Source organism: Bos mutus, chromosome 6 (assembly GCF_027580195.1).
Source record: "Bos mutus isolate GX-2022 chromosome 6, NWIPB_WYAK_1.1, whole genome shotgun sequence".
NCBI lineage: Eukaryota > Metazoa > Chordata > Mammalia > Artiodactyla > Bovidae > Bos > Bos mutus.
The window spans coordinates 81,338,565-81,365,226 of record NC_091622.1 but is presented as its reverse complement, the minus strand read 5'-3'; positions in this window follow the sequence as shown (position 1 = coordinate 81,365,226).

The following is a 26,662-nucleotide window of genomic DNA, read 5'->3' as shown; positions in this document are numbered from 1 at the left end:
AGATGGTGACTGCAGCCATGAAATTAAAAGACACTTACTCCTTGGAAGGAAAGTTATGACCAACCTAGATAGCATATTGAAAAGCAGAGACATTACTTTGCCAACAAAGGTCCGTCTAGTCAAGGTTATAGTTTTTCCAGTGGTCATGTATGGATGTGAGAGTTGAACTGTGAAGAAAGCTGAGCCCTGAAGAATTGATGCTTTTGAATTGTGGTGTTGGAGAAGACTCTTGGGAGTCCCTTGGACTGCAAGGAGATCCAACCAGTCCATTCTGAAAGAGATAAGCCCTGGCATTTCTTTGGAAGGAATGATATTGAAGCTGAAACTCCAGTACTTTGGTCACCTCATGCGAAGAGTTGACTCATTGGAAAAGAGTCTGATGCTGGGAGGGATTGGAGGCAGGAGGAGAAGGGGACAACAGAGGATGAGATGGCTGGATGGCATTACTGTCTCGATGGACATGAATCTGAGTGAACTCCGGGAGTTGATGCACAGGGAGGCCTGGCGTGCTGTGATTCATGGGGTTGCAAAGAGTCGGACACGACTGAGTGACTGAACTGAACTGAACTACTTGAACCTGCATCACAAGCAACTGAACCACCAAGATCTAATTATAAGTTCTAATTATAAATTAAATATAAAAAGACTAATGAAGTGTCCTGATATGTAAAAATCCCAGGACTTCTTTGAGAAATAACACATTTGTTTTCTACCTGGGTTAAGATGTACACCAACATACCTATATGATTCACTAAAGAGCCTCAAACAAAATCAGAAAGAGCTTTATCTGTGCCTCTGAGAGAAAATTACCCTCTGTACAGGAATTTGGTGGGATTTAACTTCAGAGTTTTATCTTTGAATTGCGCCTAGATGAAATATGTAGCCAGCGTAAGTTTTCTTTCATTCATTTCCACTATTCCCACATCATCACATGTGAGGATTTCCATGAAGGAGGGCAGAAAAGTACCACTATGCTGTGGAATTCACTGATGACAATTAGAAGACATATATAGTTATCCAGAGGCTACCAGTTTTGTCATTTACTAATGACCTTCACTTTGGAGGTCATTAGTAAAAGTCACATCACAGCAGTTTTAAGCAATATATGTTTATTATCTCAGAGCAGTAGACTCCAGTCAATCAAGGTATTGGCCAGCCTCAATTCCTTTCTGGAGTTCAGGTTCTTCTTTCAAAAGCATGTGGCTGTTGGAAGAATTTAATTTCTTTCAGCTCCAAGATTTGGTGACCCTTCTTGCTGACAAGAATAATTACTCTCAGCTTCTAAAGGCCAATCATAGCTCCTACCATCTGACACTTTGATAGATATTTTCATACCATGGCAGCTTCCTTTTTCAAGACCCACAGAAGAATCTCCCCCTCATGTTTGCTAAGATGAAGTCTTATACAAGTTGACATAATCGTGATGGGAGTGACTATCATCTTTGTCATTTTCTGTTGCCTAGAAGCAGGTCACGTGTTCTGCAACACTTGGGATGGAGACTATATAGGACATGAGTCACTGGAGTTCACCTTTCAAACGAGTTCACCTTGTCCACAACAAGGGGTGACATCAGGAATCTTCAACAGAACATAAAGAGAACAGGATATCCAAGCAGGTGTTTTAATTATACATTGGAGATGGCATCACGAGCCCCATACAAACACCTATACAACCAGTACTAGACCACATAATAGGAAAATTACCCTTTCTGCTATAGTCTGGAAATGTCTAGGTTTTATCAGATGACACATAAAAATAATCATTGGATTCCTGGAAATGTTTGAGAGGGAGAATCTAAAGCAAGACTGAACTGTATTTTATATATATGATATATAGACAAATGAGATTTGGGGAAATGGGCTGTCACTTTCACCTTCTGCTTTATAGATTTAAGTATTATTTGAATATTTTCAGTAACCATGTTATTTTATAATAAAAATGACCCATACTTCATTTGTATTATGTATCAATATTTGTTAGATCATCTCTAACTGTCTGGCAGCTCCTAACTCTCTCCATCTAATGCTTTCTCCCTTTAAGTATCAGTGTAATATATTTTCCTTGCTGATATTATTTTTCCCCATTCTCTTCTGAGATAAATCACAAACTTCCAAAACTATATGGAATTTTATTTTATCATTTTAGACTCTATCCCCACATATCTTGAACCAACAAGGAACTACTCTATAGCACAGAGAACTCTGCTCAATATTCTGTAGTAACCTAAATGTGAAAATTTTGAAAAAAAAGATACATTTATATAGCTGAATAACTTTGCTGTATCTGAAACTGGCACAACATCGTTAATCAATGATACTCCAATAGAAAATAAATATTAAAAGAAAAAAGTAAAATAAAACAGTTACTTAGAGATTCTTAGAACTCTAAAAGTTAGGTTTGCTTGTTTCTTTTTATCCTATGAAAGAATCTGCTAGTAAAAACAGATTTTAAAAAGATCATTAGAGTGATGATTTAACTGTATTTATGCAAATGATAGTCCTTAAACATATGATGTCACTGAGTTGCTTAACTGAGTCATTTCCATGGGAAACTGACAACATTTTAAAATTTCTGCTGAATGGTAGGAAAGGATGTATACGTTCAAATGACTGTGAATTTTTGTCCTATGTTAATAATTGTAGCCACCAGTTATTAAGTACCATCTGTAAATCAAGCACAATGCCAAACACTTTATAAAATCTTAATCCTAAAAAAAACCACTTAAGACAGTATGCTTACACAGTTAAGTAAACTGTTCTCTGTTACTGGGTTAAAAACTGCAGAGCTTACCTTCAAACATGGGACTTTCTTACTTTTGAACCATTTATGAAAATTTTCCATGATTTACATTAATCTGCATGAGAAAATATGGAAACATTTCTATTTTTTAGTAACTTTCAAATATTATTTGGACTCTTAGACAGATCCTCTGATATCACATGACACCAAACTCAGAAAACCAATATAATTCATGCATCAGTGAGATTCAAACTTGATAATATTTATTTCATTATTCATTAGGTAGCTGCATTGCATAAGTGATAAATCACCCAGTAAAAATGCAGTTTCAACTCATAAAGAACACATTACCTACACTGTAATCATTTCCACTGAAGTAGAGGTGTTATTGACTTCTTTGACATTTCCTTCCTGAGTATTTCTGTAGGACTCCAAGTTATATGGAGCAATTATTACTAATTTTGTGTTCCTCTTAGTGTGCATGTTTTACCTACAAATTTTATATCATTTTATGATGCTGCTGCTGCTGCTAAGTCACCTCAGTCATGTCCAACTCTGTGTGATCCCATAGACGACAGCCCACCAGGCTCCCCTGTCCCTGGGATTCTCCAGGCAAGAACACTGGAGTGGGTTGCCATTGCTTTCTCCAATGCATGAAAGTGAAAAGTGAAAGTGAAGTCACTCAGTCGTGTCCGACTCTTAGTGACCCCATGGACTGCAGCCCACCAGGCTCCTCGGTCCATGGAATTTTCCAGGCAAGAGTACTGGAGTGGTGTGCCATTGCTTTCTCTGATCATTTTATCGTAGTATAATATTAAAAATAATTATAACCTACTTAGATAAACAGAAATCCAGGACTGGCATTAATCACAAAGGTTATCTACATTTTTCCTTTGGCAGAAGAAAAGGAGAATGAGTGATAAAATAATTTGAGAAATTGATGACCTTAGGGAGAAAGGGATGGTTGGTATGCAATATTCATTTGTGAACATGACTGACTTTGGAATGAGAAAAGCCTGAGTTCAGGTCTCAGGTATTTGTGCAACCTAGGACAAACAGCCTCTTTTGTGGTTCCTTAGCTTCTTGTCTTGGAGAAGACAATGGCACCCCACTCCAGTACTTTTGCCTGGAAAATCCCATGGATGGAGGAGCCTGGTAGGCTGCAGTCCATGGGGTCGCTTATAGTCAGACAGGACTGAGCGACTTCACTTTCACTTTTCACTTTCATGCATTGGAGAAGGAATTGGCAACCCACTCCAGTGTTCTTGCCTGGAGAATCCCAGGGATGGAGGAGCCTGGTGGGCTGCCATCTGTGGGGTCGCACAGAGTCAGACATGACGACTTAGCAGCAGCAGCAGCAGCAGCTTCTTGTCTCACAGAGTTGCAAAGGATTTAGGATAATGCTTTGCACTGAGGGCACTCTTTAACTGATACCTATAGGAATACATTATTTGAGTTAGTTACAGCTAATAGAAGAGAGATTGTATTAGATAATTTCCATTTGCCTCTTTGATACCCTCAGATGTCATCGTTTTCCGAGTCACTATGACAGGATATCTTGTAACAACCATAACTTCTTTGTTTGATGACATCCCAAGTCATTCGTCCACCCATTTTAAAAATACTTAACAAGGAATTACTATGTGCCAGGCATTTTCTAGATACTGTGGATATGTAAAGATAAACATATTGGAACTTCATGCCATTTAACTCTTTTCTGCCTCTTAAGAGGTGGAATTTTATAGAATGATGCAGGAGGTTTTCTTGACTTTTGGTTTCTAGCTGGGTTGGCCAGCAAGCCTTCTCATCAGTTTATCATGGACAGCTGGGGGGTGAAATTTTTTATTCTGTTAGCATTCTCCCTACTGAACACCAGGTTAGCTGCATGTAGACAGCTGCTCTCTCTTGTTATTCCTACATAGCTATGTATGGCAACAAGTATCCACTATGCTTAATCATTCTGCATTGATTTTCATTAACGGCACCCACACTTTCTATGGTACCTTACATTACCCTCTGGTATGTACAGTCTTACAGGCAATGAGAACATACTTGCTGTAGGTACACTGGGAACCAAGGCCTAGAGGGCCAGAAGAACTAAAACTGTAATTGAGGACATCTACTTTGTTACGTTCCCATAGCTACCTACATACACAGAGCTATAAGCTGAATGGGAAATTCTAGGGACAGAAGCATGCTTTATTTACTTTATATACCCACAGTGCTTTGTACCTCTAAATTTATGTGCTAAAATCTGCTGTGTTAACCCATGCATCTCACAGTTAGCTTGCTAGTCTCCCTTTGTAATAGCCTTAAACACAATTTTCATAGTCACTCAAACAGGATGTTTTAGAGTAGATTTTAGTAAATTTACCAGTTCTATTGCAGTCATTTGGGCTTCCTGGATAGCTCAGTTGGTAAAGAATCCACCTGCAATGCAGGAGACCCTGGTTCGATTCCTGGGTCAGGAAGATCCACTGGAGAAGGGATAGGCTACCCACTCCAGTATTCTTGGGCTTCCCTTGTGGCTCAGCTGATAAAGAATCTGCCTGCAATGTGGGAGACTTGGGTTTAATCCCTGGCTTGGGAAGATTACTGGAGAATAGAAAGGCTACCCATTCCAGTATTCTGGCCTGGAGAACTCCATGCACAAAGAGTCAGACACAAATAAGCGACTTTCACTTTCATATATTGTAGTCATTTATCCACTAATTTTTAAAATACTTAGTGAAAAATTCCTATATACCAGGTAATTTTCTAGGTCCTTGGACGCAGATAAGAACAAAACAGGGGCACTAGATCCTAGAAGAATAAGTAACCAGTAATTAAATGCAGAAACAAGAGAGTTTTACATTGCTATCAGTTCAGTTCAGTTCAATCGCTCAGTTTTGTCCAACTCTTTGCAACCCCATGGACTGCAGCAGGCCAGGCCTCCCTACATTGCTATACTACTAAGAATTAAAAAAAAAAAAAAAAAAGTGATGTAGAAGACAATTGTGATAATTGCCATAAAGAATTTTAAGTTGATATGATAGAAAATAAAATGATGGGGGTGGAGTGGCTACTTTAGGTAGAATCATCAGGGATGGTGACACTAAAGAGATGACATTTGGCTACTAAAGGATGAACAAGAGCCTTCAGTGCAGCAAAGCTAAAAAAAAAAAAAAAAAAAGTTGCATTTCAACCAGAAAGAAAAATGCAAAGTTGCAAAGTACGAAAAGTAGGAAAGGCTTGGAATATTCCAGAGCATTTGAAAAACAGCTATGGATAAAGTATAACAATTTGTAATATTATACGGGCCAGATCACGGTGGACTTTTCACTTCATAGTTAGGAAATAGAACTTAATTGTTAGTATTGTGTCGAGTCCTTGATATATTTACAATGGAGAATTATATTATTTAAATTAAGTTTTTAAAAAATACTCGCTGGCTGTTTAGGGGAGGTGAGCTGGGATGGAGCAATAGTGGAATCAGGAAAAACAGCAAGGAAACTAGGTGGTTTTGTTGGAGATGGAAAGTGGTAGAGAGAAAAATATCACAGGATATCATTTATATGAAGAATCAAAAGAAATGATACAACTAAACTTATTTACAAAACAGAAACAGACTCACAGTGTTGGATAATGAATTTATGATTACCACAGGGGAAAAAGTGGGAGGGGAGGAATATATTGGTATTTAGGGGTTGACATGTGCACACTGCTATACTTAAAATAGATAACCAAAAAGAATCTTTATGTATCACTTTAAAAAACCATTGTTCAGCTGCTAAGTCATGTTTGATTCTTTGTGACTCCAAGGATCCCAGTTTCCCTGTCCTTCACTATCTCCCAGAATTTGCTTAACTCATGTCCATTGAGTCTACGATGCCATCCAACCATTGCATCCTCTGCCGTCCCCTTCTCCTCCTGTCTTCAGTCTTTCCCAGCTTCAGGGTGTTTTCCAATGAGTCAGTTCTTCGCATCAGGTGGCCAAAGTATTGGAGTTTCAGCTTCACCATCAGTCCGTCCAATGAATATTCAGGACTGATTTCCCTTAGGATTGACTGGTTTGATCTCCTTGCAGTCCAAGGGACTCTCAAGAATTTTCTCCAACACCACAGTTCAAAAGCATCAATTCCTCAGCTGTCAGCTTTCTTTATGGTCCAACTCTCACACCCATACACAACTACTAGAAAAACCATAAGGATGTATCATGGGATTAACTGGCTTTCCTGGTAGCTTAGGTAGTGAAGAATCCACCTACAATGCAGGAGACTCGGGTTTGATTCCTGGGTTGGGAAGATTCCCTGGAGAAGGGAATGGCAACCTACTCCAGTATTTTTTCCTGGAGAATCCCATGGACAGAGGAGCCTGGAGGGCTACAGTCTGTGGGGTCGCAAAGAGTTAGACATGACTTAGCAACTAACACTTTTCTTGGTCATGTCTGTAATGACTCCTGTGATTCCCTGGAGGATCAGAGGATAATCTGATCCCTGCAATGCGGGAGACCTGGGTTCAATCCCTGGGTCAGGAAGATCCCCTGGCGAAGGAAATGGCAACTCACTCTGGTACTCTTGCCTGGAAAATCCCACAGATGGAGAAGTCTGGGAGGCTACAGCCCATGGCGCTGCAAAGTGTCCAACAGGACTGAGAGACTTCACTTTCACTTTCACTTTCCTGTGATTCACCTTTTGTAATCATGAGAGCGTTGGTGATATTAACAGAGAGAAACTGGGTGTTGCCTAATTCTATTTCTGAAATCTTTCAAACATGCACCCCATGCACCATAAGCTGTTTCTTAGCAATCTCCTTAATTCAAGTGAGCTCTTCAAAGGCTTTAACAACACTTTCCCAAATACTCTTAAGCAACATATTCAAGACAATTAAAAGTAGAGTTCTAGAAGTTCCTCTTCCCATCACCACACCCCTCAAAAAGAAAAAGAAAAAAACCTGCAAAGAATGCCTCTTGACCAATAAGATTACTCCTAGAACTGACAGTCATGTTTTCTGAAACCTAAATCTCTTCTAGTCTTGTAATTCAACAACTTTTCCTTTTCTTTTCTTCATGCACAGCATGTAAGAGCTTGGTGTTCTTCATATTCCCCATGTACCTTCCTGTATCCATTCTTCTCTGCCTTTTTACTCTGAATAGAGTGTATATTCCATCACAATGTAATCAATCCTTCTTATCATCTAGGGCCCAATGCAAATTCTATTTTTCTATCTATATCTCCTTTCCTTTATAAATGAAGAAATATCCCTCTCCTCCAAACATCCATAATACTTTATTTATTCCATTTCATACCCCTTCAATCTTCCTGCTTTATATTATCACTTGACATGATTATGGGATATTTATTATTTTATAATATATGTTTCTTATTATAATTCTGGTTAAGATACCTTTAAAAAGTGAAAGTGTTACTTTCAGTCAAGTCTGACTCTGCAACCCCATCGACTGTAGCCCACCAGGCTCCTCTGTCCATGGGATTATCCAGGCAAGAATACTGGAATGGTTTACCATGCCCTCCTCCAGGGGATCTTCCCAACCCAGGGCTTGAACCCAGGTCTCCCTCGTTGCAGGCAGAGTCTTTACCATCTATCTGAGCCACTAGGGAAGCCCATCTCAGAGCACATATTCATATTACTCCCTCAAAAAACATTAAATTGCTAAATGAACAAATGATTAGAAAATATTTAACAAATTTAAATGTCCGTTAAATTGAAAGAAATTAACAGTGATGGGTCAAATTGATTCCCAAGATACACTGAATCAATCAGTGTTAGCCAGTGTTACTATATTTTTAGCAATTTAAACAAAATTGGATATATTCATCTACCTACTTCCTGCAGATGACGGTCTCAACATTTCCATGAATTTGTAAAGAGTTCTGGTTAATACATCTACTTTTGATTCTGAGTTCCTGCTCTTGCCAAGAAACCAACTCCTTCTGCCCCCAGCCCTTTTTATTTCTGTCTTTTTTCTTATGTTTCAGAAGTTAAGATGTGGAACTCAATTCTATTTCCATGATTAAAAGTAAACACTTCAACAAGCACAAGAACAAAACACTAAAACTGGACGAATATGTATGTAAAGCATCATTTGGTTAAAGAAGAATTTCTTTATCTAGGCTGCTGGTTTCCTTATCCACCTCTGAGTTCTTCCCAGTTTCCTGCAACCCTGTGCCCAGGACCCAGCACCCCCTCACATATGAGTCTCTTGCTGCTTTCATTCCCCATCAAAGAAAACAAAATTTAGACTCCCTCATTGTATATGCATACTGGATCAGTTCTCCATCCCCAGTTTAGCCCCAGACCTCATTCACATTTTAATTCCAATCAATTGTATTTTGAAGAAATTAAGAAATGAGGGGGAATTTTTGTTATATTTCTTTGTATATTTACCTGATTCAGTATTCACTATTCAAATAGATCTAATTTTTCTTGTAATACCATTTCCCATCGTAAGACAGCTTTACTGGTGACAAATTCTGGAAGTTGTTTTGTTTTGTTTTGTTTTAATATGAAAGATATTTTATTCTACTTTTATTTTTAAAAGATTTTCATTGAGCATAAGATTCTAGATTAATTCATTTAATTTTTTTGCCCTTTAAAATGTCTCCATTGTATATATGTACCACAGCTTTCTTTTTTTTTTTTTTTTTTTTTCTTTGTTCTTATTTTTGTACCACAGCTTTTTTTTTTAAATTTATTTTATTTTTAAACTTTACATAATTGTATTAGTTTTGCCAAATATCAAAATGAATCCATCACAGGTATACATGTGCTCCCCATCCTGAACCCTCCTCCCTCCTCCCTCCCCATACCATCCCTCTGGGTCGTCCCAGTGCACTAGCCCCAAGCATCCAGTATCGTGCATTGAACCTGGACTGGCATCTCGTTTCATACATGATATTTTACATGTTTCAGTGCCATTCTCCCAAATCTTCCCACCCTCTCCCTCTCCCACAGAGTCCATAAGACTGTTCCATACACACAGCTTTTTTTATCCATTCATCTGCTGATGGACATCTAGGTTGCTTCCATGTCCTGGCTATTATAAACAGTGCTGCGATGAACATTGGGGTACACGTGTCTCTTTCAATTCTGGTTTCCTCAGTGTGTATGCCCAGCAGTGGGATTGCTGGGTCATAAAGCAGTTCTATTTCCAGTTTTTTAAGGAATCTCCACACTGTTCTCCATAGTGGCTGTACTAGTTTGCATTCCCACCAACAGTGTAAGAGGGTTCTCTTTTCTCCACACCCTCTCCAGCATTTATTGCTTGTAGACTTTTGGATTGCAGCCACTCTGACTGGCGTGAAATGGTACCTCATAGTGGTTTTGATTTGTATTTCTCTGATAATGAGTGATGTTGAGCATCTTTTCATGTGTTTGTTAGCCAACAATGGAGTATTACTCAGACATTAAAAAGAATACATTTGAATCAGTTCTAATGAGATGGATGAAACTGGAGCCTATTATACAGAGTGAAGTAAGGCAGAAAGAAAAACACCAATACAGTATACCAATGCATATATATGGAATTTAGAAAGATGGTAACAATAACCCTGTATACGAGACAGCAAAAGAGACACTGATGTATAGAACAGTCTTTTGGACTCTGTGGGAGAGGGAGAGGGTGGGATGATTTGGGAGAATGGCATTGAAACATGTATAATATCATATATGAAATGAGTCACCAGTCCAGGTTCGATGCACAATACTGTATGCCTGGGGCTGGTGCACTGGGACGACCCAGAGGGATGGTACGGGGAGGGAGGAGAGAGGAGGGTTCAGGATGGGGAATACGTGTATACCTGTGGTGGATTCATGCTGATATATGGCAAAACCAATACAATATCGTAAAGTTAAAAAATAAAATTAAATTACATTAAAAAAATGTCATTCATTACTTTGTTGCTTATATTTTTCTGAAAAGAAGTCAAAACCTTTCAATTTGTCACCATCCTATGTACAATCATTCTCCTCTAGTTGTCTTCAAATTTTTTAAAAATCTTTGTTTCAAAAATTTTATTGTCATGTGCTTAGTTGTGGGTATCATATATTTCTGATGTGGAAATCATTATTCTTTTGCAATCTGTATCAAAAAATTCCAAGTATGTTTTGTGTTCCCATTTCACTTCTCTGCTTTAAGCCTCAGATTGTATTTGTTAGACTGTGGATATTGTTCAACATGACACTGAAGCTCTATTCATGTCTGTTAAGGTATTTTTTAATATTTTGTGCTTTGGTTTACATATTACCTATTGACCTTTCTCCAGGATTACTGATATTTTCTTACTGGTTCTCCTGATTATGATTCATGTTTACCTGAATCTTCAGATCTAGGAATATCTTCTTGCTTGCTGGATAGTATAGTTGCTATGTTTTGAGAATTTAAATTTTGCTGTTTTTACTAGTAATTATAAAATTTTATTTCTGGAAAGCAGTAAATCCTTGGTTTTTAAGCTTTGACTGGATGGGTCTTTAGTAACTCATACTCTCAGAAATAGCCCTGTCCCCTAGAAGTGGGTTTCCTGAGGTTGTAATGGAATTTTTGGATCTTTCTTCCTATGTTCTCCATTCTGGTAGGCCAGAAATCTAATATCTTCCAATAATACATGACCACCAGAATCCCCATTACACTCAGAGTTCCCAAGCACTTCCTTCGATAATTAGAAGAATCTTGTATTGGGTATGTGAAGCTTAGTATTTGGCCAAAGACTCAAAGAACCCTCTGTAAAAACTTATGTGGCTAATTTTCTATGTAGATCTCTGTTAGCCACTCATAAATTCCATCAACTTCAGCTGCTGGGAACTCCAGCCTGTTTCCTCCACCCAGCAAGACCACTACTAAGCTTTAATACTCTACTGTGGTTTCAAATGTGCCCCCATGCAAACAGCCTGGATAAATGTAGAGGTCACTTTGTTTCCCTTTTGAAAGGACCACAGTCCTATGTTGTCCAACGGTGTCCAATGCCAAAAAAATTTTTTTTCCAATTTTATAAATGATTGCAACAGAGTTACATTGTATATCCAACATGATAAGAACTAGAAAACTCAAATTCATGCTTTGAAAACATCTGAAATAAGTCCTTATTTATCCATAAAAAGAGAGAAAATTTTGAATGTGAAAAGATCATGTTCATTGTAATGAGCATTTTCACATTCAAAGTTTAGGCTCTTTTTGTACAAATGAAACAATTATAATTTATTCATTCAGTGAAATAATACTTTTAAGAAACTTTCAAGATATATTTCTAATACAAATACATTTTGTTACAATTTAATGATATCCTTCTTACTTTAACTTGTGGTAATTTTGTGCTAATAGATAGTACAATATAAGTGTCATATTGATCAACACTGTCATGGGTCTTAATACACATATAGTTATGTTTTAGAATTTTCTTATTGATTCTTTGAGGGCCAGAGGGAAATTTTAAATCGGTTATAATATCTCTTACTATTTGGGTACAATCAAGGCTTTTTTGCTATTGAATAATATTGACATATATTTTCTAGAGCAAGTTTCCTTGCTTTGATTTTTCCCCTCATATACATTTCAGGTTGATGCTGTATAAAGATAAAGAATAAAGGAAAAGAAAACTAGTCTAAGAAAGGTAAAACAGTTATTTGATAAACATAATACCAAAGGTAAATTTTAAATTTAATTCTAATATGGTCAGGCATTTGTATAACATTGTATACAAATATTGCATTGGGCCAGTAGGTGCTTTGGGCTTTTCTTTAAGATCTTATGGGATAACTTGAGAGGGGCGGTCCTAAGATGGCAGAGAAATAGGATGGGGAGACCACTTTCTCCCCCACAAATTCATCAAAAGATCATTTGAATGCTGAGCAAATTCCACACAACAACTTCTGAACACTGGCAGAGAACACCAGGCACAATTTAAAAGATAAAAAGAAAGACAAAAGAGTTAGGGATGGAGAAACATACCAGGGAGGGAGTTGTAAAAGAGGAGAAGTTTCCAAACACCAGGAAACCCTCTTAGCGGCATGTCTGTGGGGAGTTTTGCAATCTCAGAGGGCAACATCAGTTCAGTTCAGTTCAGTCACTCAGTCGTGTCTGACTTTTTGCGACCCCATGAAATGCAGCACGCCAGGCCTCCCTGTCCATCACCAACCACCGGAGTTCACTCAGACTCATGTCCATCGAGTCAGTGATGCCATCCAGCCATCTCATCCTCTGTCGTCCCCTTCTTCTCCTGGCCCCAATACCTCCCAACATCAAAGTCTTTCCCAATGAGTCAACTCTTCGCATGAGGTGGCCAAAGTACTGGAGTTTCAGCTTTAGCATCATTCCTTCCAAAGACATCCCAGGGCTGATCTCCTTCAGAATGGACTGGTTGGATCTCCTTGCAGTCCAAGGGACTCTCAAGAGTCTTCTCCAACACCACAGTTCAGGTAGCTGCATTGCATAAGTGATAAATCACCCAGTAAAAATGCAGTTTCAACCCATAAAAAACACATTACCTACACTCTAATCGTTTCCACTGAAGGCTTTCCAAAAAGCCTTTCTTTGGGACTGGAATGAAAACTGACTTTTTCCAGTCCTGTGGCCACTGCTGAGTTTTCCAAATTTGCTGGTATATTGAGTGCAGCATTTTCACAGCATCATCTTTCAGGATCTGAAATAGCTCAACTGGAATTCCATCACCTCCACTAGCTTTGTTCATAGTGATGCTTTCTAAGGCCCACTTGACTTCACATTCCAGGATGTCTGGCTCTAGGTGAGTGATTACACCATCGTGATTATCTGGGTCGTGAAGATCTTTTTTGTACAGTTCTTCTGTGTATTCTTGCCACCTCTTCTTAATATCTTATGCTTCTGTTAGATCCATACCATTTCTGTCCTTTATCGAGCCCATCTTTGCATGACATGTTCCCTTGGTATCTCTAATTTTCTTGAAGAGATCTCTAGTCTATCCCATTCTGTTGTTTTCCTCTATTTCTTTGCATTGATTGCTGAGGAAGGCTTTCTTATTTCTTCTTGCTATTCTTTGGAACTCTTCATTCAGATGCTTATATCTTTCTTTTCTCCTTTGTTTTCCACTTCTTTTCTTTTCACAGCTAATTGTAAGGCCTCCCCAGACAGCCATTTTGCTTTTTTGCATTTCTTTTCCATGGGGATGGTGTTGATCCCTGTCTCCTGTACAATGTCACGAACCTCCGTCCATAGTTCATCAGGCCCTCTATCTCTGAGATCTAAACCCTTAAATCTATTTCTCACTTCCACTGTATAATCATAAGGGATTTGATTTCAGTCATGCCTGAATGGCCTAGTGGTTTTCCCTACTTCAATTTAAGTCTGAATTTGCTAATAAGGAGTTCATGATCTGAGCCATAGTCAGCTCCTGGTCTTGTTTTTGTTGACTGTATAGAGCTTCTCCATCTTTGGCTGCAAAGAATATAATCAATCTGATTTCGGTGCTGACCATCTGGTGATGTCCATGTGTAGAGTCTTCTCTTTTGTTGTTGGAAGAGGGTGTTTGCTATGACCAGTGCATTTTCTTGGCAAAACTCTATTAGTCTTTGCCCTGCTTCATTCTGTATTCCAAGGCCAAATTTGCCTGTTACTCCAGGTGTTTCTTGACTTCCTACTTTTGCATTCCAGTCCCCTATAATGAAAAGGACATCTTTTTTGGGGTGTTAGTTCTAAAAGGTCTTGTAGGTCTTCATAGAACCATTCAACTTCAGCTTCAGCTTTACTGGTTGGGGCATAGACTTGGATTACTGTGATATTGAATGGTTTGCCTTGGAAACAAACAGAGAATATTCTGTCGTTTTTGAGATTGCATCCAAGTAGTGCATTTCAGACTCTTCTGTTGACCATGATGGCCACTCCATTTCTTCTGAGGGATTCCTGCCCGCAGTAGTAGATATAATGGTCATGTGAGTTAAATTCACCCATTCCAGTACATTTTAGCTGATTCCTAGAATGTTGACATTCACTCTTGCCATCTCTTGTTTGACCACTTCCAATTTGCTTTGATTCATGGACCTAACATTCCCGGTTCCTATACAATATTGCTCTTACAGCATCAGACCTTGCTTCTATCACCAGTCACATCCACAGCTGGGTATTGTTTTTGCTTTGGCTCCATCCCTTCATTCTTTCTGGAGTTATTTCTCTACTGATCTCTAGTAGCATATTGGGCACCTACCGACCTGGGGAGTTCCTCTTTCAGTATCCTATAATTTTGCCTTTTCATACTGTTCATGGGGTTCTCAAGGCAAGAATACTGAAGTGGTTTGCCATTCCCTTCTCCAGTGGACCACATTCTACCCAAGTCCGAGGTCACGGGCGGTGGCCGGGAGGAGCTACCCCATGCCCCCATGCCCAAGGCCAGGGGCGGCAGCCAGGAGGAACTACCCCACACCTGAGGCCAGGGGCAGCAGCCGGGAGGACCAACCCCACATCCAAAGAGCAGTGGCTGTGCGGGCACAGGAGGGCCTAGAGGAGCTATCCCACACTGAAGGTCAGGAAGGGCAGCAGTGAGGAGGTACCCTTCGTCCAAGGTAAGGAGCAGCGGCTGTGCTTTGCTGGAGCAGCCATGAAGAGATACCCCACGTCCAGGGTAAGAGAAACCCAAGTAAGATGGTAGGTGTTGCAAGAGGGCATCAGAGGGCAGACACACTGAAACCATACTCACAGAAAACTAGTCAATCTAACCACACTAGGACCACAGCCTTGTCTAACTCAGTGAAACTAAGCCATGCCCGTGGGGCCACCCAAGACGGGCGGGTCATGGTGGAGAGATCTGACAGTGTGGTCCACTGGAGAAGAGTGCAACATAACCAGGAGGAAAAATAAATAAATAAATAAACAAACCCCACAGATTACGTGCTTAATGACAACTCCCAGTAGAGAAGTAGCCCAGATGCTCACAAGCCGGGCTGAACAGGGAGGCCTGGGCTGCATTGCTTAGGGTAGGGACCAGGCCTGAATGCCCTGAGGGCAATCTGAGGGAGCTAACCTGAGATAGCAACCCAGATTGTGGGATAGCCAGAGAGAGAGAAAAAAGAGAGGGAGAGAGAGAACTTTCCCATGAAAAGCTCTAACCTAAGACACTGCCAGGCCTGCTCACAAAACAAAGGACTGAGTGAAAACCAGAGAGCTAGAAGCTGCAGATTGGCCCATCCCCCACCAGAGGCAGAGAGGCAGGCGGGCAACAAAGAAAGAGGCAGAGCTGGAAAGGGACAATCTTGGCCCTTTCACTCACTCACACACACATTCTCTCACTCACACATTTATATATATGAACACACAGAATCATACAAATCAGTAGAGGTGCAACCAATATAACCATCTCAATATAAATCCTTCATTTCTGCCTTTGTATCAGAAATGAAACTTGACTAGAAACAGATGAGAAAATTCAGATTTAAAAATAGTGAGACAAAACAATAAATAATAAATGCAAAGGTTAAAAATATGAAATCAGTTTCAGTCAGTTCAGTCACCCAGTCGTGTCCAACTCTTTGCAACCCCATGAATTGCAGCACGCCAGGCCTCCCTGTCCATCAACAACTCCCGGAGTTCACTCAAACTCATGTCCATCAAGTCAGTGATGCCATCCAGCCATCTCATCCTCTGTCGTCCCCTCTCCTCCTGCCCCCAATCCCTCCCAGCATCAGGGTCTTTTCCAGTTAGTCAACTCTTCGCATGAGGTGGCCAAAATACTGGAGTTCCAGTTTTAGCATCAGTCCCTCCAACGAACACCCAGGACTGATCTCCTTTAGGATGTACGGATTGGACCTCCTTGTAGTCCAAGGGACTCTCAAGAGTCTTCTCCAACACCACACTTCAAAAGAACCATCAGTTCTTCGGTGCTCAGCTTTCTTCACAGTCCAACTCTCACATCCATACATGACCACTGGAAAAACCATAGCCTTGACTAGATGGACCTTTGTTGGCAAAGTAATGTCTCTGCTTCTGAATATGCTATCTAGGTTGGTCATAAAGTTTAGCAGAGTAAATTTCTGTTTATCCTCTTTTAAAACTCTTATTTTTTTGCTGACTGTTTTCAATGCTCTAAATAAGATCATATTATACATCAATTATATCTCAATAAAGCTGGAATAAAAAGTAATAAGCATTTGAGTTTCTCTTGCTTTTAAAAGTTTGAATAGGAAATCCTTTCCTCAGTAGCACTTAGAAGATCCAGTTCTCTATTTTATTATTTCATAAATTTTAGAACTTAATTATTGCTATAAGAAGTTACAAAAGAAATCACAAGAGAAAGAAATAGGTAATTCAAATATATTTCTGGGAGTAAATCTATTATCACAATCTGGTGAATATCATTATAGTTATTTCTTTATGCACTGTACATAGAGAATGATGTCTATGTTCATGCCTTCATGCCTGTATGTATAGGTGGATGTGTAGTTGCAGAACAAATAGAGTGATAGCTAGATTTATTTATGGTAAAGATTTATATTATGGTAAAAAAAAATATTTATGGTAAGAATCATTAAATAGATCCAAACCATCTTTCCTAGCATGAAAATATTTTGATAGAGTGTTGTTTCCTAGGCAAATTTCTTTGATATTTGCCATATACCCCCACAACTCATGGGCTGGCAAAAGGCAGAGCTTGATTTGTGTGTTGTTGTTGTAAAGTCGCTAAGTCATGTCTGACTCTTTTGAGACCCATGGACTGTAGCCAACCAGGTTTATCTGTCCGTGGGATTTTCTAGGCAAGAATACTGGAGGGGTTGCTATTTCCTTCTCCAGGTGATCTCCTAGACCCAGTGATCTAACATGTGTCTCCTGCATTGTCAGGTGGATTTTTTACCACTGAGGCAGGAAGAAAGCCTTAGTTTGTGTGTAGCTCCTGAAAATTCCAGAGCGATATATATATCTTATTTTCTATAGAACAGTCTAAATTTTGAGGTTAGGCAATGCTATACTCCTTCCTGCTTTTCTGTGCTATTTTTTTAGAGATTCTTACATATATATACACATATGAATACACATGTGTATTACCAGTTTGTTTCATTCAGTCAGGGCTTATTTCAGTCTCATGAGTTTCTAGCTCATATTCCTAAATTCCTACACATGCCTGAAAAATCACACAATCAGAAGCCATTCATTCTGACACTTTCTCTGGTACCACAAGTATGCAGCTTTGTCTATACTTAGTGTTTTTGTCACAGCAGTCTACTCATAATTCACCCACATCCACCCCAGTCAATTCTGAGGTGGAAAAGCACTGATAAGAATTCTTAGGATCAGTTCCATTCACCTGCTTCTCTCAGTGCTGTTTGGCTGGAGGAGGACAAGTAGTCCTTGACTAAAATCTTTTGTTTCTTTCCTTGATAGCTACATACTCCTCCCATAACAGTTAATTTATTTTTCTCTTGTTTATTTGATACTGGAACATAAATGATATTTTACTTTTAATATTTTTATTTCATTGTGCTGGAAAAGGGAGCTCCTATACTTCTATTTTATTCTGTCTCACCCACTCAAGTCCAAATTTTAATATCATGTTACATTTGCATACATGAAAGTGTGCACACACACACCAATAGAAGATATATGTAGGTTAGATATAAGGTACACCACTTGCTAACTCTTATTTCAGACGTTCATTATGTTAAATTTTCATTTTGTTCCAAAGGAAAAATGCCTACCTAATGATAATATATGCTTCTTTAACATTTTATGAACTTGTGTTTTGCATCATTTCAGCCAGGTGTTGTCAAGTTCATCATAATCTCAGCATGCTTCACAAATTTTAACATTATTTCTGAAGTACTGTAAATTCTTTGCCTAATCCAGATCCTCTACCCCAGCTCTAAGAATAATATATAGCAAACCTTCAAGCATTCATTAACTAAATGTTATTCAGTGAGTTATTTTTTATTTCTACATTTTTTACTTCAAATAAATGCTGGATTCACCAAGTAAACAGAGAACAGTAAAAGTCTATAAAATGTAATATTAAAATTAAATAAAAATCCCATAATGAGTGACAGCTGAAGGATAATAGTGGATTATATTACACTAAGGCTGGCAGTAGTCAAGGAAATCGTATTTCAGCTTTAATATTCAAATGACAAAGCAAGAGCTACATGTGCCTCATACCTATAACTATTTTATACTGACACCATTAATCCACATCAAACATTTTGGCATTATAAAACTCTTTATCAAATGAAATATTACTGTCATTTGATTCAATTGATTTTTTAGTTTTTGTCCTCCTTCTTCATCTTTTTTCACCCAAAATTATATTGGTAAAATACTTGTCTGATGTATGCAATACTGTATTCTTTAAGCCCTTTCATCAAAATACTTGCATTCCTCCAATGTTAAGCATGTAAAACATTAATACATGTTCGGCCACTAGATAACTAGGTTAGGGAGACACTGCCTGTTGAAATCAATGCTTGAATATTTAAAAGTGTCATTGGCATATTAAAAAGTTAGAGTAGGGCTACATTAAAGAATAATAAATGTTTAACTTTGTTCAATTTGGTAGTTACCAAGCTTTTTGGACTAGATGATTTTGCATATTGTAGAACTAATCAGAAATATGTATACTTTGTTGTATTAGAGAAGTGGCCATAGAGGGATTCACTGACGATATCTAAGGTGAGGGGTAAAGAAAAATTAGCTAAGAAAATGCAGGCTGAGCTAAAAACTGTCCTGGTAGTTAAAATGTTTAACCAGCTGTCTGCACAACTTCACTGGCACTGACCACTTGGAGGATACTCATGCTGTAAAACGACCAGGACCTAGAAATGAATCATAGAAATCTTTCTGTCCTGGCATTAACCCTTTTCTTTCCAGGTCATGGGCGTTTTGAAGTCCCAGGGAAGATGTCAAAGTAGCTCAGGCAGCAGAAAGTGGGAAGCCTAGCATCTCAGAAGATGGATGTTTAGCAAGCAGCATAAAAATTTGAATATTCTAACAAAAGTTCCAGTTTGTGGCTGAATTACACTCCTGGATAAGACTGACCTTGCCTAAAGGACAAATCTGAGAAAAGGCACAGAGATCAGAGGAGATATATTGTCTATTTAGTAAATTTTTATTAAATTAAACAACTTGAACTTTTTCATCTTGTAAAAGTTCAATAAGAAATCCCCTTAATAAGGCAGATGTAAAGGATATGACCAGTCAACATATTTGGATTCTGGTGTAACAAAATTGGTTCTGATTTTATCAGGTGTCACACTTTGAGATTCTTTCTTCTCAAATTTGATAGCTAAAGACTAAGCAGATTGCATGTATCTGGGAAGCAAAGTTAGAATTCTTAATTTGGGTTTCTCCATAAGCTAATGCTAAGACAGATTTCCAGAAATAGCAGTTTTAGGGAGACGTGCAGGGAATCTTGCAGGGAATGAGGCAGGGTTACAGGAAAGAGAAGGGAGTAGAAGTGTGTGTTATAAGTCAGTCACCACAATAACAACTCCATCTTAATTCCTCTTAACATCTAACTCAGAATTATGTCTCTCAAGGGATGAGGGCTCCTTGTTATTTATTTATACATCATCTTCTTGGGGTCATTAATTGAGGACTATCTTGGGGGCAAAGAGTAGCGTTAATTCACTGGTATACTTCTTGTCCCCTTGAGTATAGGCAGGTCTTTTTACCAAGGAGCTGGAAGCAAAAAAAAAGTGCTTACATCCTGGTAATGAAAGGTCACAGGCATATGGGTAGCCATGGAAAGCTTCTATTTTTTTAGGGCTATTGGTTGAGTTGGTGTATGGTGCATATGCTGGAAAAGATTGAAGGCAGGAGGAGAAGGGGATGACAGAAGATGAGATGGTTGGATGGCATCATTGACTCAATGGATATGAGTTTGAGTAAGCTCCAGGAGTTGGTGATGGGCAGGGAAGACTGGCGTGCTGCAGTCCATGGGCTCTCAAAGAGTTGGAAATGACTGAATGACTGAACTGAACTGATGGTGCATAACCTGTCTCAGTGGAAGAAACAAACAATGCAGCTTCTTTAATAAAATTACCTAAAAGAAATGTGGTATACTCTAGCAAAGGGGAGTAACCTAAACTCAAAACAAAGAACTCAAGATCATGGCAGGGAAAAGCTTCAGTGTATTTTATAATTAATTCAGAGAGCTCTTCCATACCCATTCTCCTAACCCAGGCTTTGTGCTCTGTACAACATGCCTGAGAATGGGAATAAAAGAAGTCCTTAGTGGTCCCTGCATAGAGTTGAGTCAATGAAGACTCACCACAGAATGGGCATAACATTTGTATGAACGAATGCAGAATGCCAATGTTCAACATCCATGTCACATATCAAAGTTTGTGAGCTATAAAATGTGTTCTTTCCACTTGAATATGATGCTTGAATGAAAATCTGACACCATGGTTCTGGGCTGTTTAATAATTCTAGGTTAGACATCCAAAGTGGTTAATTGATTACCCATTTATCAGGAATTCACTTACTTGAACTAAATTTGAGTTTAAAAATAAAGGTGAAAAATGACATAATCCAGAATCTTGAAATAACATTTAAAACCTACTAAAAGATACCCCATTATAAAAATGCATAAGATTTGGATATGCTTTCCTTGAAATAGGTAACATGATGATTAAAAATCATGTGGCGGATTCATGTTGATGTATGGCAAAACCAATACAATACTGTAAAGTAATTAGCCTCCAATTAAAATAAATAAATTTAAATTTAAAATATCATTAATATGTGGCTTAGTATGTATAGGAATGCAAACTAAAATCACAATAAGGTAACACTATTGAAACAACTAAAGGGTTGCTGCTGCTGCTGCTAAGTCACTTCAGTTGTGTCCGACTCTGTACAACCCCAGAGACAGCAGCCCACCAGGCTCCCCTGTCCCTGGGATTCTCCAGGCAAGAACACTGGAGTGGGTTGCCATTTCCTTCTCCAATGCATGAAAGTGAAAAGTGAAAGTGAAGTCGCTCAGTCGTGTTTGACTCCTAACGACCCCATGGACTGCAGCCTACCAGGCTCCTCTGTCCATGGGATTTTCCAGGCAAGAGTACTGGAGTGGGGTGCCATTGCCTTCTCCAACTAAAGGGATAACACTAAAATTAATGACAATATTACATCTTCTGAGGATGTACAAAACTAGAAACTTCCATGCACTGGGTAACAAGAACATTCTGGATGTGTCTAATAAAAACTTAGCTATAGCTAATTTCCCCAGCATACATTTTTAAAGGGCTAATTCTTTAAGTTCAAAAGTACCTTATTTTGGACAATAAATTATACGGATAAATTATCTTATCTGTTGAATAGAGTGGAAATTGGTACAACTATATTTAAAAAGTTTTGCATTTTCTATTTACACTGGAAATGCATAGCCTATCCTCTCCCTTTCCTCAACCTTTCCTTTATTTTTCTTCTTGGATTTTTTTTTTTTTTTCCCAAAAGCCCTTAAGGGAGACCAAGGAATCTGCTGCAATGACAGGACTCTGGCCAAAAGTGGGGAGTAAGATCCCAAGCAGGGAGAGGAGGAGGGTGCTCTGCTGTCAAGAACTGAAGCCTGAAAGGGTAGGATTTCTATTTGTGGGCTACGCTAGTGTGGAGTGTTGGAATCTGAGTGGGGTGGTGAAGGCATTTGGATGGGCGGAGGGAATTACTGCTGGTAGTCGATTGGTTATAACAGAGAGGTGTAATCATAACATCACTAGGTTATGAAGAATAATTGGAGAAGGGATTTTAAAATGGAAATGGAAAAAAAATAGATAAACCCTAGGAACTAGATTAAAATTGGAGTAAGATCATGGTTTGCAAATCTGGAAATAGTTTAAATGTTCATCAATTGTTGAATGGATAAATAAATTATGTTACAGAATGGAATACTACACTGCAATAAAGATAACTGATCTTTAGCTACATGCAACAATATCACTGAATCTCATGAATATCTTCAAATTATACCAGACACAAAAGAATACATACCTGTGATGCTATTTATGTCATATTAAAATCCTGGCAAAAATAGTGTTTAGGAATGCATATGCTGCTGGCAAAAATATTTCAAAACTTGGAATGAATTAAAATCAAGTTCAGAATAGTGGTTACCTTCAGAGGGATGAGGCAGTGATTGGAGGAACTGACTAGGAGGGCTTGCTGGGTTTCTGAAAATCTCCTAACCTGGGTGAAGGCTCCATGGGTGTTTGCATTATGGTAAATCATTGAATTATACAATCTTGTTTTAGGTACTAGTTTTATATGTATGTTTTAGGTACTAGTTTTATATGTGAGAGTTGGACTATAAAGAAAGCTGAGCACTGAAGAATTGATGCTTTTGAACTGTGGTATTGGAGAAGATTCTTGAGAGTCTCTTGGACTGCAAGGAGATCCAACCAGTCCATCCAAAAGGAAATCAGTCCTGAATATTCATTGGAAGGACTGATGCTAAAGCTGAAACTCCAATACTTTGGCCACATGATAGGAAGAACTGACTCATTTGAAAAGACAAGGATGCTGGGAAAGATTAAAGGTGGGAGGGGAAGGACATGACAGAGAATGAAATGGTTGGATGGCATCACCAACTCAATGGACATGAGTTTGAGTAAGTTCTGGCAGTTGGTCATGGACAGGGAAGCCTGGCGTGCTGCAGTCTGTGGATTTGTATAGAAATGGACATGACTGAGTGACTGAACTGACCGAACTGACTGACTAGCTTCATATAAAGTGTATCTTACAGTCAAAATAAAGGTAATACGACTGTGAAATGGAGTAAATGGCTACATTAAAAAATGTAGACATTTTAGGCTTGACTAAGGTTTTATGGTTTTCATAGATTTTAACCCATTTATATCTCTTTGAGCCCCTTTTTTGGGGGAGGGGGGAGGCAAGAACACTGGAGTGGGTTGCCATTCCCTTCTCCAGGAGATCTTGCCGACCCAGTAATTGAATCCGGGTCTCCCGCACTGTAGGCAGACGCTTTACCATCTGAGCCACCATAAGCTGGAATCAAGATTGCTGGGAGAAATATCAATAACCTCAGATATGAAGATGACAGCATCCTTATGGTAGAAAGTGAAGAGACAGATAAAGGTCCGTCTAGTCAAGGCTATGGTTTTTCCAGTGGTCATGTATGGATGTGAGAGTTGGACTGTGAAGAAAGCTGAGCGCCGAAAAATTGATGCTTTTGAACTGTGGTGTTGGAGAAGACTCTTGAGAGTCCCTTGGACTGCAAGGAGATCCAACCAGTCCATTCTAAGGGAGACCAGTCCTGGGTGTTCATTGGAGGGACTGATGCTGAAACTCCAATACTTTGGCCACCTGATGTGAAGAGTTGACTCATTGGAGAAGACCCTGATGCTGGGAGGGATTGGGGGAAGGAAGAGAAGGGGACAACAGAGGACGAGATGGCTGGATGGCATCACCAACTCAATGGACATGAGTTTGAGTAAACTTTGGGAGTTGGTGATGGACAGGGAGGCCTGGCATGCTGCGATTCATGGGGTCACAAAGAGTCGGGCACGACTGAGCGACTGAACTGAACTGAACCCATTTATGATGTAAATCAATTTTTATAATGAACTTATAGTTAAGATATTATGATTCATGTTGTACAGAAAAAAGAACTCTCAGAAAGATGAAGTAGTCTATGAGTTTTCATCTATGAAGTAATAGAGCAGGATATAAAACTTAGTTGTAAGACTCAAATTCAATATTTCTTTTATTATAACATGATCTCTAGTGTGATACCTGACATATCATGAGAATTCAATGAGAATTGCTGAATTAAAATACAAGATGTGGATGGATTTATTCTTCTGTGCCCCAGCAGTGCTCTGTTTATTCATTAATTTCAGTAACTACAGTGCTCTATTATAAATGAGTATTGATATCTGCCTTCCCTACTGCACTGAATTCTTTGGGGGCAAGGACAGCACACCTTATTCATCTTTCCATTATTGTTGACTAGCATATCTACCATAAAATGTGTCCAATGAATAGTAGCTGGAATCTTTAAGTAATCTACCTAGAAAACCAATGGTGATGTTTATGGAGAAAAAGCAAGAGGAAACATGTGCTTAGTTCATATTGCTTACTTTAAGTGTAAAAGTATATGGGCATGCTACAGAGTATTCCATTCTCCTTAGAAACACTTCTTAGTTAATTCACTGATCAAGACTTGGTATAAAGATTTGAGGTTTAAATTTTATAAAGATGGTAATATTATGCTAGCTATGTGCCAATAAAGTCTCTTTCAATCATTAAAATCTTATCATTGCTTTGTTATTAAATTATATTATTAATTATGTTATTAAATTATGTTATCATTGCTTTGTTATTAAATTATGAAATTAAAATTTCATTTTTCTCATTTGAAACAAAGAGTGAAAGTGAATTTAGAATTAAATATTTAAATAAACCTTTATTGTTGTTGTTGTTTGCAAATGTGTTGAGATTTTTACTTCAGCTTTGTATTGGATGTACCAAAACTTTGTTCAAGTTATCCCATAAGATCTTTTTTACAATTTTTAAAAATTTTATTTAATTGGAGGCTAATTACAATATTATAGTGGTTTTTGCCATACACTGACATGAATCAGCCATGGGTGTACATGTGTTCCCCATCTTGAACCCCTACATCCCACCTCCCTCCCCATCCTATCCCTCAGGGTCATCCCAGTGCACCAGCCCTGAGCACCTTGTCTCATGCATCGAACCTAGACTGGCAATCCATTTCACATACAATAAAATACATGTTTCAATGCTATTCTCTCAAATCAACCCACTCTCACCTTCTCCCACAAAGTCCAAAAGACTGTTCTATACATCTGTGTCTCTTTTGCTGTCTTGCATATAGGGTCATCATTACCATCTTTCTAAATTCTATATATATATGCATTAGTATACTGTACTGGTGTTTTTCTTTCTGACTTACTTCACTCTATATAATAGACTCCATTTGCATCTACCTCATTAGAACTGATGCAAAGGCATTCTTTTTAATGGCTGAGTATATTCCATTGTATATATGTACCACAGCTTTCTTATCCATTCATCTGCCAATGGACATCTAGGTTGCTTCCATGTCCTGGCTATTGTAAACAGTGCTGCAATGAACATTGGGATGAACACATGTCTCTTTCAGTTCTGATTTCCTCAGTGTGTATACCCAGCAGTGGGATTGCTGGGTCGTATGGCAGTTTTGTTTCCAGTTTTTTAAGGAATCTCCACACTGTTCTCCATAGTGGCTGTACTAGTTTGCATTCCCACCAACAGTGTAAGAGGGTTCCCTTTTCTCCACACCTTCTCCAGCATTTATTGTTTGTAGACTTTTGGATAGAAGCCATTCTGACCCGTGTGAGATGGTACCTCATTGTGGTTTTGATTTGCATTTCTTTGATAATGAGTGATGTTGAGCATCTTTTCATGTTTGTTAGCCATTTGTATGTCTTCTTTGGAGAAATGTCTGTTTAGTTCTTTGGCCCATTTTTTGAAGGGTCGTTTATATTTCTGGAATTGAACTGCAGGAGCTGCTTGTATAATTTTGAGATTAATTCTTTGTCAGTTGCTTCATTTGTTATTATTTTCTCCCATTCTGAGGCTGTCTTTTTACCTTGCTTATAGTTTCCTTCATTGTGCAAAAGCTTTTAAGTTTAATTAGGTCCCATTTGTTTACTTTTGCTTTTATTTCCATTACTCTGGGAGGTGGGTCATAGAGGATCCTGCTGTGATTTATGTCAGAGAGTGGTTTGCCTATGTTTTCCTCTAGGAGTTTTATAGTTTCTGGTCTTACGTTTAGATCGTTAATCCATTTTGAGGTTATTTTTGTGTATGGTGTTAGAAAGCATTCTAGTTTCATTCTTTTACAAGTGGTTGATCAGTTTTCCCAACACCACTTGTTAAAGAGATTGTCTTTTCTCCATTGTATATTCTTGCCTCCTTTGTCAAAGATAAGGTGTCCATAGGTGTGTGGATTTATC